Below are 15,749 nucleotides of genomic sequence, written 5' to 3' on the forward strand. Positions count from 1 at the left end.
CTCTATATCTTCTCTATGTTTAACATTTCCCATTCCAATGACATAAATCTCAAAAACAAATCTAATTTAGTCTAAACAAGAGCTGAATAAATTAAATGTGTAACAACATAAACTTAATAGTCACTGAACTTGTTCTTATTTTTTCATTTTTTATTATACCATGGTAATTTTCATTTTAAAAAGAAAAAGTTGGGCAATATTTTATAATAACTTTTTCTTAATTATCTTGACAATCTTTTTCTTATTTTTCCAGAGCCCTGGGATAGAATTCTTCTCTCAAAGCCTATTTTGTCTGCTGCTATTTTTATCCTATTCTCTTTCCACTGCTTTATGTCCTTGTTCTGATAAGAGGTACTCTAGACTACTCTAGGAAGATAGTCACTAATTGTGGTCCAGGGACCTACCAACCTAACGCCTCTGCATGTGATCAGTCTCTTCCAGAGGGAAGTGAGTTTTGGGTGCAGCCATACTTCAGAGGATCTATAGTATTTTCAGTGATGATGAAGAGCAATGTCCTACAGTAGTTGAGAGTATTGAAATTGAAATCTGGAAGATGTAAGTTCAAATCCTGCCTCATATTTACCAGCTCTATGACATAAGCCATATAATCACTCAACATCAGTTTTTGCAACGGTAAATCTTCTCAGAATCCGATTAATATGTAATTGGATTATTTAACAAAATAAATAAAAAATATAATAAAATTAAGCCAATATGTCCCTAAAGGCATCTTTTTGTGCGGATTAATGCTCCTCTTCCATTTCTAATTTAATTTAACACTAGTGCCTCAGAGGCTCTTGCTGATGCTGAATAGCCTAAAGAAGATATAAAAATGAGTACTCAGTTGCCATCTGCCAGAGCTTACAATCTAATTTGGGGATTCTGACAAGTACAAAAGTAACTTATAAGACAAGACAGCATACGACAGATGCCATAAGAAAGATACAAACAGGGAATACAAATCACACTCTCTGGGTGAGTGGGCAGGCTAGTCCCCAGGATTGCATTACTCAGAGGCTAAGATTTTTATTATGTACTTACAGTGTTCATTGTAGAAGTCCTAATGGGGTCATTACTAAGTTCTTAAAGTGTATGTTTAAGTTGTTTAAATTGAAACCTTCCTGGAGAATTCAAAGATACTAGGTACCCTTTCAAGTATGAGAAGCAGATATTGACTTAATAACTTCCTACTAACTCATGCTGGGCATTTATTTAGAGAAAATCCTGGCTGTAGGACAAAAAAAATCAAAAGAGGGAGATGGGGAAACAGAGAAAATGGAAATGGAGATAAGAATACTGAGAAAAATCTAGGACAGTGAAGTTGATTTTTTAAAAAAAAATTAACAGCTTTATTGTCTTTGTTTAATTAGCTTTTTCTTTTATTTTAGTAGATTTGTTATCTGATTCCAACACTGAAAGTCAAATATATCAAATATATGCAGCTCACTTGACAGTGAATTCTTCATAGAAGAGAAAGAAAGAATGCCTTTGGCATCAGGAAATGATTTTGAAAGACCTTAGTGTGTGGAGTGGAATTCCTGTTGAATAGAGGCTTTAAAAATGAGAATAGTATTGTCTTTTATATTACACATTCAGCAGCTGTCCTATGTTGATTAAATGGGTTTCTAATTAAATTTTCAGATAAGAGAAACTCATCATACAGTTTAAAAAAAAATATTGAGTTCAATTTAGGATGTTACATAGCACTAAAAGGATGATACTGGAATGTTAAATATCCTGAGTTTAATGTCAAAGGACTTGAGTTCAAAACTTAATTCTGTGACTTAGCAGCTTTGGGAGATATGGCAAATTGCCTAAATTCTTTGATTTTTATTTTCCTTATTGGTAAAATGATAGTATTAAACTAAATAACCTCTAAAGTCCCTTCCACCCCTAAATTGATCATCTAACATTATTTGAGCAGCCAGGTTGATTGATGCTGAGAGTTCTGGGTCAGAAGTCAGAAAGATCCAAGTTCAAATCCAACCCCAAACACTAGCCATGTAACTCTTGGCAAATTACTTAACCTCTTTTTGTCTCAATTTCCTCTACACTAAAATGGGGACAATAATTTCTAGGGTTCTTGAAGATCAAATGCTTAATATTTGTAAAACCCTTAACATGATATATGGCATATAGTAGGAACCTAATAAATGTTTATTTCCTTTGCTTCCCCATTTCTATTTGAAAGGAGGAAGGTAAAGGTGGGATCTATATTTGTGATTTCATCTATATAGGGAATTCTTGGTGTGGAAAATTTTTCTTTCATTTCCCAGGGGCAATTTACCTAGAATTCATAATCTTTCAAAATTGCTTGAGCCTCTGAGAAATAGAATTTATCAGAAGCAAAATTCAAACTGAGACTTTCTCAATCTAAGGCTGAGCTTTTCCCCATTCCTCAATGCTTCCTAGTCATATCAACATATCATTGTTGGAAAATAACAGATGCAAAAACTAAGCTTTGTACAATACTTTCTTTCACATCAATTATTTAATTCTCACAATAAATCCTGAGCTAAGTAAAGTTATTCTTATATGATTTATGAGAAAATTGGGATACAATGAGGTCAAACCATTTGCTTAAGGTACCATGTTATTAATGGAAGGACCAAATCCAGAATTGTGCCCCTCTAATTAGGAATGCTCTACCTTTTATACTATACAGTAGTCTTACTAAATATCTGTCATGGTAAGGCTGTATAAACCTGAGAATAAATAAGCATTTTCCCGACTTTTCAGAAGATGATACTAAAGGGTGGGAAGTACTTAATTTTTTTTAAGTTTTCAACCAACATGCATTCATTTTCTTTCTTTCTTTTGTTCTTTCTCCTTCCTCTCTCCCCTACTCTACTTATTTTATTTGGGGGGCTGGGAGTGGGGAGGGACAGTAATGGGAGTCGAAAACAATCCTACAACTAAGAAATTAAGATCCTAGTGGGAAAAGTCTAGAAATTTGCCCTAACATGCTTTGTGGAGTTAAATCTAAGCCTGAGACTGAAATATCTAACTTCTGAAGTCTCCACTCTAAGCAAAGGGAGGAAAGAGATTAGAGGACTCCTCAATAATCTACTTAACTAAAATCATGTTGTCTATTCACCAATTCTCTATCAGACTTTTCAAACATATCCTAGAGACATTTAAAACTCAATAAAATGACAAAGGAAAGAGCATTTTTTTCCTCACTCAATGCTTCCCTCTTCTATCCTTTCCTATTTCTGTCAGGCTGCCATTTTTCTAGACCAAATCTTCTTAAACTGTGGGATGTGATCCTATATGGGGTCTTTGCAACTGCAAAATTATTATTTATTATCAGTAAATGTTTGATTTACATACCTATTTTATGTATCTCTGTACCCATGTAAAAATTTCTCCAGTAAAAAGGGATCTTGAGTGAAAAAAGTTTAAGCTCTATTCTAGAATTCTAATTTCCTAACATTTATATCTTATTCTCTTTCACCCTATCTATCCAATTATTTGTTACTTTCTACCACTATGGCATCTTTCACACCCAATTTTTTCTTTCTAGTTACACAGCTATATCTGAGTTCTTACAACAACAACCTAGTTGGTCTTCCTGCCTTCCAATATAGTTGGTCCTCCGTACTGCTGACAGAGTGATTTTTCTGACAAAGTGATTTTACTTCAGTGTAGGAAAAGAAAGAACATATCACTTCTACTCAACAAACTCTGATGGCTCCCTGTTCCTCTAGAATCAAATAGAAACTCCTTTGGTAAACATGCTTCCACCAACCTGGTTTTCTTGAATCACCCCAAATAACTCCACTCTTCCTCTCTGTAAGCCAGCCAAAAAACCTCTCTTTTTATTCTTCAAACACGGCACTCAAGTTCTCATGTCCACGTTTTTGCACTGGCCTCCCTTGCTTGGAATGCACATTCTCTTCACTTCTACATCATAGAATTCTTTTCCGTCTTCAAAATGCAACTCAAGTCTTTTGTGATCCCAAATGCTTGTGCCCTCCCTCCCAAACAACTTTGATTTTAGGTATTTATTCTCTTTTTATCTATACTAAGTAGGGTTTCTTAAACTTTCCCCATTCATGACCCCCTTTTGTCCAAAAATGTTTACACAACCCTATATAGGTATATACCATAACTGAGGCATTGCAGTACAGTGGAAGTCAACCTCAAACAGAGGATCTGTTCTTTGCTCTCTGTGTGATGTTGGGCAAATTATTTTGCTTTTCTGACCCTCAGTTTTCTCATGTGTAAAATGGAAGAATTGGACTAAATACTTCTAAGGTCTTTTCTATAATTTATGACTCATCTATTTCTGAGTCTCTATTAGTGAACATTTCTTTCCTGCAGCTTTACATAGGGAAGTTGTCCCCCATTTTATTTTGAAACAATGGGTTTTTTGAGCCAAAATGTAAACTAGATGGGTAGTCACCTCTTTAATGAGTAAATTGTCATACCACGTCTCAAGACTAATTTTTAGTATTGTACTTTCCACCCATTTTGTTGTTAGGAATCTCTAATTTTGCATATTATTTAAAATATATTTTGGGAATTCATTTTTCTCCTATTTTCCTCTCCTTATCTTCTTTCTAATTTTTCTCTTTAATGTTACTTATCTCTCTTCAATACTCCCTGTAGTCCTTCACAGTTGATTATTTCTCCTAAAATTCATCAATATATACTATGTCTTAATCAATGTTTGGAAGAAAAGGCTAACATCTTTTACTCCCACTCTAGATTTTGCAGCATTACACCAGATAATTTCCTGTAACTTTGTACCATCCTGTTTATCATTAATTTCTATGTACCTTCTTTTGAGGGTGTTTAGTCTGTGCAGCTAGTTTTTGATATATGCCATTTGGATTTGTCTTTCAGAGATGAGGTAGTGAGACTTTATTAAGATAAAACAATAAGGTTATCATGGCAACGTGTGAATTGTAACCAAGTTTCACTTCACAAATATAAAAAATAATTCTTTTCTTTCAATCTAATTTGTATTGTTTAATGAAAAATAAAAGACTTGGAGTCATAGTTTCATCTCCTTGTTCTATGAAAGGAATAGGCTTAATGTTCATCTTCCCTTCCCAATCTCTTGACTTCTCTGTGGTATCATTATAAGAGGAAGGAAGAATTTGTTATCTTTAAAGCAGAAATGGGTTAAAAGCACTTGGCCAGAAGATAATGAGGTTGTGGTTGGTAGCAGGATAATCTTGTACACGGCTAGAAGGTAATGAATGACTTGTGATCATAGCTTCAAGTCATAGCTTATAAATGTAAGTCTGCCAAGGTCCATTCCTAACAGCATTCAAAAACATTTCTGCAGCATTGTCCCCCTAGCATCAGGGAAGAAAGGGAAGCCTATCTGTTAAAGCAGAGCAGCAACCTCACATGTATAATTGATATCATATTGCTTTCTCAAGGAGTGGAGGATGGGATGAAGGGAGGGAAAGATTTTGGGCAAAATCAGTTGTCTTCAAGAGTAATATAACAATCCTGGTTCTAAATGTGAAGTTTTAGGTAGTTGTTTACTTGGTGACTTTAGTTGAATAAAATATTGATTTATTTTTGCTCACCTTCTTGTAGAAACCTTTTTCTGTTCTTTTCCTTCATGGATCCATAAGGTTGCAGAGTACAGAGGCAGGGTTAATGGTATTGTTTGTCCCAGACTATGTCAACATACCCAGGAATATCTCACCATGCTCCATGTGTGCCTTTGCATGAAACAAACCTGTGAGATGGAAGTTGGAAGGCAAGCCTTTCTGCTTCTGGGAGAAGATCACTTTTTGGACTTGGAGTCAGGAGACTAACAATCTATTCCCAGATCTGCTACCTTGCTGTGTAACATTGAATGAGTCATTTCCCTTCATCGGGTCTTAACTTCTTTATTCATAAAACAAAGGGGTCAGATCTGATGATTCCCAAGGTTCCTTCTCGGTCAAATGATAGAAGCCAAGAAGCTATTGGTCATTGACTATGAATCTTAAGTGAATCAAAAGTATCTCAACAATGCCAAGTTACGCCAAGTATTCCACACATAGTTACAACAGCTAAAAATAAATCTGGAAGGAGGAAGGGAATAAGAATTCAGTAAGCATGTGCTAGGCACTGGGCTGCATACTTTACAATTATTATCTCATTTGAGTCTCACAATCCTGAGCGGGGGTGGGGAGGGTGGGGTGGGGGGGGGACTTTTATTTTTTAATTATTTTAAAAATTATTTATAAAATGGGAGTCCATTTTAGAGTTGAAGAAATTAAGGCAGACAGAAATTGTGAGTCACAGAGTTAGTAGATATCAATGTCTAGGTTTAGAATTTAGATCTTCCTGACTTTGGGTGCAGTGTTCTACCTACTGCCTGCCACTGCTCAAACTATTTGCATTTCTACCCAGTTCTCTTTCTCAGGTCCGATGCCCAATGTGATGTTTTTTTCCACTCCACCCAGGATGCTTCAATGAGCAGTGGTGAGTGGCAGTCTTAAGGCTGGAAGGCAGAATCCAGATCAGCTCCAGGCTTTATAAATAGTTGGTGCTTGCCACCACACCTACAGCCACTCCCTTCAGGCTGAAAGATTATTGACTGGTCAGCAGGAGTCATTCATTCCAAACACATCTGCCCTGAGTCAAGGGGGCTTGGAGAGCTTCCCTGTGGTGTGAAGCCATTGGGTGGCTGACCACCTATTCCCTGACGTTTGCATTTCCTTCTGCCAGTCAGGCACCCCGAGTGAATGACACCTAATGATTTGAGTATGGAATGAAACAGGGCTAGAAATTCTGGTTGTGTCAGAGGAACAGGGTGTGTCTCTCTAGTCAGATTTTAAATCTTTTTTTTTTTTTTTTTTTTGGTCTCATAAAAATCATCTTAATAAACTGGTTCAACATTGGTTTATCATGACAATTATACATTAGTGACAAAACACTGGATTCTTCCTCAGAACATAATATTGGGAATAAACTGTCAATCCTTTATGAAGGATTTATGAGAAAACTTAGCCAAAAATCGAGACAAGCAGGTGACCCACTGATAGACAGCCAGACTTGCAGTCATGAAGATGTGAGTTCAAATGTGGACTTAGATGCTTATTAGCAATGTATCAAGCAAGGCAAGTCACATAATCTTTCCACTTCAGTTTCCTCCTCTGTAAAATGTAAATGGTAATTCATGGAATTGTGAGGATCAAATAAGAATATACACACAAATACACATACCCCTTGTAAACCTGAAGGCACTAAATAAATGATGCATTTATTAATAATAATGAGGATCTCTTTATATGGGAAGCTATAGGGAGATTGTTAACTGCATCTGTGGAGGTAGTGCCCGCACTGTTGAAATCAGAGATAATAATAATGATCTCTTAATTATTAAATTGGGCAGCTTAGGTGATACAATGAATAGTGTATCACATCTAGAGTAAAGAAGATACAAGTTCAAATACAGCTTCAAACACTTATTAGCTGTGTGATCCTGGGCAAGTCACTTAACACTATTTGCCTTATTTTCCACTTCTATAAAATGAGATGAAAAAGGAAATGACAAATCTCTTCAGGATCTGCCAAGAAAATTCCGTAAGAGTTCACAAAAAGTCATACAGGATTGAAAAATGACTAAATAACAATTATATGTGATAAGTTTTATAGCTTAAAACTACGTGGAGACACTTAACACCATACACCAAGAGAAGGTCAAAATGGGTTCATGACCTAGGCATAAAGAATGTGAGATTATAAATAAATTAGAGGAACAGAGGATAGTTTACTTCTCAGACCTGTGGAAGAGGAATGAATTTATGACCAAAGAAGAACTAGAGATCATTACTGATCACAAAATAGAAAATTTTGATTATTTCAAATTGAAAAGTTTTTGTACAAACAAAACTAATGCAGACAAGATTAGAAGGGAAGCAACAAACTGGGAAAACATTTTTACAATCAAAGGTTCTGATAAAGGCCTCATTTCCAAAATATATAGAAAATTGACTCTAATTTATAAGGAATCAAGCCATTCTCCAATTGATAAATGGTCAAAGGATATGAACAGATAATTCTCAAACAAAATTGAACCTATTTCTAGCCATATGAAAAGATGCTCCAAGTCATTATTAAACAGAGAAATGCAAATCAAGACAACTCTGAAGTACCACTACACACCTGTCAGATTGGTTAGAATGACAAGGGAAGGTTAATGTGCAATGTTAGAGGGGATGTGGGAAAACAGGGACACTGATGCATTGTTGGTGGAATTGTGAACACATCCAGCCATTTTGGAGAATGATTTGGAACTATGCTCAAAAAGTTATCAAACTGTGCATACCCTTTGATCCAGCAGTGTTTCTACTGGGCTTATATCCCAAAGAGATTTTAAAGGAGGGAAAGAGACCTGTACATGCAAGAATGTTTGTGGCAGCTTTATTTGTAGTGGCCAGAAACTGGGCAACTGAGTGGATGCCCATCAATTGGAGAATGGCTGAATAAATTGTGGTATATGAATATTATGGAATATTATTGTTCTGTAAGAAATCAGCAGGATGATTTTAGAAAGACTTTGGAGAGACTTACGTGAACTGATGCTGAGTGAAATGAGCAGGACCAGGAGAGCATTATATACTTCAATACTATATGATGATCAGGCCTGCATTTTTTATTTCCTTCACAGGCTAATTGTACACTATTTCAAAGTCCGATTCTTTTTGTATAGCAAAATAACTGTTTGGACAAGTATACATATATTGTATGTAATTTATACTTTAACATATTTAACATGTATTGGTCAACCTGCCATCTGAGGGAGGGGGTGGGGGAAGGAGGGGAAAAATTGGAACAAAAGGTTTGGCAATTGTCAATGCTGAAAAATCACCCATGCATAGATCTTATAATAAAATAAAAAACTATGTGGAGATTTGGAAACTTTAAAAATTGTAAAATGCTTTATATTCATGATTTCATTTGATCACAAGCATTTTGTGATGTAAATAGTAATATTTTCCTTATTTTGCAGATGAGGAAATGAACATATAGAGAAGTTAAGGAACTTGGTAGTGGAGGTGATGTAACTAAATACAGGAGTCAACATTTGAACCCAAGTCTCTCCTTATTCCAAAGTACCAGACAAAATGCTGATACTTCCAAAGATTCAATTTTTGTATGAATTACAAGATCCTTCCACCAAAATTGTGTAGTAGTAGCTGGCTCATTTTGTTAGGTTTCAGGAACTTTGCGTGTTATAATGTATTGTTTGAGAGTTTTAGTAAAGGAGTGTGGTTTAATGGGTAAATACCTTGATTGGGAATCAGTCAGATACTCAGCAAGCATTTACTAACTACCTACCATGTGCCAATCACTATGTTAAATGTTGGGGATCTAAAGAAAGGTTAAAAAAATAGATCTAGTCCTCAAGAAGCTCATAGTCTAATGGGGGAGACAAACTGAAAACAACCATATACAAGCAAGCTTTCTGGATCATATATACACATACGTATGTGTATATACATAAAACACATACACACAAATATATACATACATGTATGTATGTACTCATGTATATCTTATCTATCATTTATCAGTATCTATTTTCTCCTATCTATCTATTTATCTATCTATCTACCTGGCTATCTACCTATCTATCCATCCTTCTATCCATCTATCTATCCATCCATCATCCATCCATTTATCTATTCATCTTTTATTCATCATCCATTTCTTTCTCTCTTCCCCCTACCACCATTGCTCTCGATCTCGATCTCTTTCTCATAAATTAAGAGTAGTCTCAGAGTCAAGGCACTAAGGAAATTAAGAAGGGCTGGGGAAAATTTCTTGCTGGAAGTTTTTTTGCTGAGATTTGAAGGAAGCCAGGAGGCAGAGATGAGGGTGGGAAAATAGTTCCAGGCATGGGAGACAGCCGGGGAAAAACTCAGAGTTGCCAGATGGGGTTTCTTATTTGAGGAACATTAAGGGGCCAGTGTCATTTGAGGGGAGTGAAGTATAAGAAGACTGGGGAGGCAGGTAGGACCAGGTTTTGAAGGGCTATAAAAATGGAACAGAGAATTTTATATTAGATCTTGAATCAAGAGATCACTACCCTGACTCACTACATATCTTGGAAACTTCTTTAGGTACTTAGCAGCTAACACATGTATGTAAGGAGATCAAGGTGGATAGTAAGTAACTTCCACAAACCAGACCATATAATTTCCCAGAATGTTTAATCACCAAGGAGGGGAGTGAAAACTGAGATGATTTCCATCCTCATCTATTCTGACCACTTTCTTCTCCCCTGAAATCAAAGCACATTAATGCTTTCCCTGGTTCTTCTGAGCACTTTTAGAACAAATAAATTTGTTCAAATGATGTTATGTCAAGTCAAATCAACAAAACATTTCATTAATTTTTCTCTGAAGGTTTATCTTGCAAGTCAATGGGGAATAAACTTTATGATAAACACATATTCAACATAGAAATAATATGCAGATTATATATAGTACCTTATAAAATTTATTTTATTCCTCCACCAAACACTTAATATCTTCTTAGCTATATTATATGTCTAGATATGACTCTGAAGATTTACAGAGGACATAGTTCTAGATTTTTATGGATGTATTACATTCATGAAAAATTAGTTAAACACTTATTTTCTCTTTCTTTTCTTTTTCTCTTTTTCTCTCCTTCCTTTGCTTTCTCCCTCTTTTTTCCTTTCTTCCCTTTCCCTGCCTTCCTCCTTTTCTTTTTTCCTTTCTCCTTTCCTTTTTTTCTTCCTTCATTGCTTCCTTCCTCCATTCTTCTTTCCACTCCTGCTTTCTTCTACCCATCCTTGCCGCCTTCCTTCTCTTCTTATTCTCTTTCTCTCTCCCTCTTTTTTTTTTTTTTTTTTTTTTTGTCTGTATCCATGATTTTATCAATAGCAGCTGGCCTAGGGCTCTGAGTGGTTGTGACTTGCCCATGTATTTGTAAGAGGCAAGACTTGCATCTAGGTTTCTCTGAATCCAAAGTGAGCCCTCTAACCACATTCTCTCTTTCAATTACCCTTCCTTTAGAAAAAGTCTTTGACTCTTCCTGGCATTTCCCCCCTTCCTCTTGCTTTTCTGTAAATCAAGCCACAAGCTTTGAACAAAACTAGACTCATCTAGCAGGAATACTTCCTCTTCTGGCCAGAAAAGAGCAAGAACTCCCCAGAATTAGCAATGATGTGAGCAGTTGGTTGGAACAAGTGCCTTCCAAGCCAATGAGTTTGTACAGAGGTGAAGCAGCCCAACTGGTTTTAAGCTGACATCAGATAAGGGACTTTTTCTTTAAGAGGCTCTGACCTCTTTGATCTCCTTGGAATGAAGGTGCTACTCAAGTTGTTATTGAACATAACTTTAAAAAATGGGCTTACAGGACATAAACACTCAACACAGGCTATGAAGTAAGCCTAGTTGGAATTAATTCCAACTTGCTTAATATTCTACCTTCATTAAATCATTGGTAAACCTGGTAAATTATATGTTTGTTGAATGTTTCAAAAAAAGTAAAACTCCTGTGTCATGAGTTGTTAAGTGATAGGCAACAAACTTGGAGGCAGCTAGATGCTCAGTGGGTAGAGTGCAGGGCCTGGAGTCAGGAAGACCTGAATACAAATTTGATCTCAGACACTTATTAGCTGTGTAACCCTGGGTAAATCACTTAACCATTGTTTGCCTTAATCCAATGGAGAAGGAAATGGCAAACCACTCTAGTATCTTTGCCAGGAAAACCCCATGGACAATGTGGTCTACAGTCACAAAAAGTCAGACATGATTGAACTATAATAAGGCAGTAAATATAACTTGTAGCTAAAGACAGACTACTCACAGAAAACAGGAAATAAGACAAAATGAAATATTTTCCCATTTTCATTTCTGATAGCACCAGGACATATTTGGTCAATTATATTGTCTTCTTCTTGGTTTAGACATGTACCAAAGTTTTTAAGCTTGTTGGTATTAGGGATCACTGTGCATTTTTTTTATCCCTCCAATAAGTTATGGTCACACAATAGGTGATCAGCATATCCAAGTTGGGGTGAATAAGGTGGAGCTGATTTCTGTTAGTAATACATCACAGGGAAGAGAATCAGGTAAGATTATATACTAGAGATGAACTCTGAAAGTTCTGTTAGCACTTGGCTTAGAAAGGAGGGGCTGCTTTCATGAAGTTGTTGTGCAGTGCACCATAGATTAATAGATTAATTTAATTTCATAGATTAACCAGAAAGTGATCGGCCAGCTCTAGGTCGCTTCTAACAGCCTCATTGCAATGGTAACTACAATAAACAGGCTAGAATTAACCAGTTACTAAATTATAATGAAAAAAAACAACAAGGAAGAAGTTAAGAATGTTATTCTCCTTCTTTCTCTAAGACTTCCTCTTATACAATTAAAATTAAATGTTGATGAATCAAGGAATGGGAGCGTTGAAATGGACTTCAGAAGCCATCTAGTATAACTCATTCCTTCATAGAAATCCACTTTAAATTGTTCCCAGCATGTCATCATTCAACCTCTGCTGTAAGTGAGGAGGAACCCACTATTTTCCAAAGCAGCTCTTTTCACTTTTCAGTAACCCTCATTAGAAAGGGTTTTATTGTTGTTGTTATTGACACATTGAATGTATGTTTGTCTCTCCATAACTACTACACCTTGTTCTTCCCTTTTGGGTTAAATTAAATAGGTCTAACACCTGATCACAAAACATTGTCAGATATTTGTAGATTCCATGTGTTCCCTAATTCTTTTCTTCTCCATTAAAGTATTTAAACAATCTTTGAAATGTTCTCAAGGTCACTCACCATCATGGCTACCCTCTTAAAATGTGGGACCCAGAATTAACTGTAGTTTTCTAGATAAGATCTGACGAGAGCAGAGGACAGTGGGACCATCTTCTAGCCCTTGTTCTATCTACTGCACCTCTCTTAATGCAGTCTATGATCACATTATTTTTGGTCACCATGATGCACCTTTGACTCACATGTAGCATACAGTCTACAAAATACTTCAGATCTGTTTGACAGCAACTATTGCTTGACTCTGCATCCTTCCTATATCTTGCATCAATTTTAAAATAGATTTAGCATTTTTATATTTCTCCATATTAAAACTTATCTTATTAAATTTGACCCAGTGGTATGTAATACACTCCCATAACAATATTGCTTCTATTTCTCTATCCACTGATTTTCACCTAAATGTTCTCTACTATCTTTAGTGTCAATCATCAGTGATATCATAGAAAAATATATTAAGCAATATAACCTAAAAGTCAGGGAGCAACACAGAAAGGGCTTTAAGACAGATGATAATGTCAGACAAATTTTAAAAATTTCACCACTACTCTAGGGGTGAGATAATGGGAGCCCACAGTGGTGGCTGTGGCAGTGGAGAGAAGGGAACACATACAAGAGATGTTATGAGGGTAGAAATGACAAGACCTGACAAGATTGAATATGTGGCGTTAATGCAAGAAAGTAATTAGAGATGACACTTAGGATATGAACCTGTCTGACTGGGGATGGTACTGCTTTCAACAGTAATAGTGAAATTTGGAAGAGAGGTGAGATGATTATGGGGTGGAATAATAAATTCTGTTTTGAGTTTAAGATATCCAAAGGATATCTTCAAATGTCCATTGTGGCACATTATTAGAACTTGGGCAAGATGTTACAGCTGGATAATAAGTCTGAGAATCTTCTCCATGGAGATGATTACTTAATTGATGAACGAATGATGAACTGATGAGGAGTTGATGAGATCACTGAGTGAGATAACATCATAGGAGATTATCAGAGTCCAGGGCATGAGCCATGGGCATGACCTCAATGAAGATCCATCAAAGGAAGTTGAGAAGGAATAATCAGATAAATAGGAGGATAATCAGAAAAGAACAGAAACACAAAAATCTGAGAAAATCTAGAAAAGGGTGACATTGAGTGCAGGGAGTTCTAGAGGAATAAGGATTTAGTGTTGGCAATTAAGAGGTTATTGGTGACTTTGAAGAAAGCAGTTTCAATTGAATGAGATTGGAAGCCAGGCTAAATAAGGTTTAGAAGAGAATGAGGGGAAACGAAGTAGAGATAGGGATGTAAACAGCTTTCTCGAGAAATTTAGGGATAAATGAAAATGGACCAATAGCTAGTAGGGATTGTAAAATCAAAGTTTTTAAAAGATAGAAAAAATATAGAATTGTTTGTAAGAAGCAGGGAAGCAACCAGTGGATAGAGAAATATTGAAAAAATGGAGAAAGAACAGGAGGAATAGAGGGGAAATTTACTAGGAAAGATGGCCTGGAATAAGATCGAAGATGCATGTTGATGTGTTTGCCTTGACAAGGGTTACCTTTTTTTATGAGATATGAGGGAGAAAGGATATAAGGAGAGAGAAACAAGTATTTATTAAGTACTTACTATGTGCCAGGGACTATGCTAAGCAGTTTACAATTCTCTCATTTGGTCCTCACAATGACCTTAGGAGGTAAATGCTATTATTATCCCTGTTTTAATATTCTGAGCTAAACCCCATATACTCACAGGGCTATTTGTGGAAGGATTGAGACTGTCTTTTAGGAGGTAATATGATAAAAATAGGGTTAATCATGGAAGGCAGCTTGAAGGAGGATCTGAATAGGATTTTAAAGAAGAGGAACTTGGTTTACTGAGTAGCTGAATGCATTTCAGTTAGGGGGAAATGGCATGCATAAAAGCCCAAAAGCAAGACTGAACATGTTATGTGTTTTGGACAATAATCAGATTTGTTTGAATGCAGGGAAAAAGTCAAGTCAGAGATCAAAGAGAGGTGATGGAAAGTTCCACAACTGACTGAGAGCTTGGAAGAATATTTGAAGTACCTGGAGTGTGAAGCAGAATGGTGTATAAGGAGGCAACTTAATATAATTTTGTCACCATGATGTAGGTGATAGAGTTGGGTTCAGAATTAGGATAATCGTGGTTCAAGATGTGTCCTCAGACACATACTGGCCATGCGAGCCTGGAGAAATCACTAACCCATCAGGACCTCCAGAGTCTGGGGACACGGGAAAGCTGTGACATCACAAGTGAGAAGGTAACTTTTACTAACCTTGTCACGCAGACATGAAATCCTTCTACTGGTCTATGGGTTGAGGCTTTGGAGCGACTAGGCAATGTAGTGAAGCACATAGATTTGTAATAGGGACCACACACAAACATAAGACACCACATTCACAAATATAGAGAAAAGGCAGACAGGAGCAGGTTTAGAGAAAAGGCTAGGGGAACACGATTGCTACTGTCAAATATTAGAAGGGCTGTCATATGGAGCATAGACTAGATCTGGGGGTTTTGACCCCTAAAGGGCAGAGCCAAAACTATGCTACAAAAAATACAAATTTAGGCTTAATATCGGGAAAAGACTAACTTTCTGGAATTAGAGCTGTTATAAAGTATCCATGGGGAGCTTTGAAAGTTATGAGAAGGCGAATAAAGATTTGTTGGCTCTGTATGTTATAATAGGGAGTCTTTTGGAATACGGGTTGCCCTATATGGTCGCTGAGATTCTTTCTGACTTTCAGATTCTGATTGTGAATCCTCTTATCCACTTCTATCACTACCCATCTATGTAAACATTATCACATTGATAAATAAGAAAGGCAGACAGGAGCACCAAAATCTTGTAGTTGACCAATTACAAATGGCAGCAGTAAAGGCTCTACTAGTCCTTCCTTTAATCTGCTAGCTCCAGGCTGGTCAGAGACAGAAGACACCAGGTCCTCCACTGCAACCCAGGTCA

This window comes from Sminthopsis crassicaudata, chromosome 2 (genome assembly GCF_048593235.1).
Source record: "Sminthopsis crassicaudata isolate SCR6 chromosome 2, ASM4859323v1, whole genome shotgun sequence".
NCBI classification, from domain to species: domain Eukaryota; kingdom Metazoa; phylum Chordata; class Mammalia; order Dasyuromorphia; family Dasyuridae; genus Sminthopsis; species Sminthopsis crassicaudata.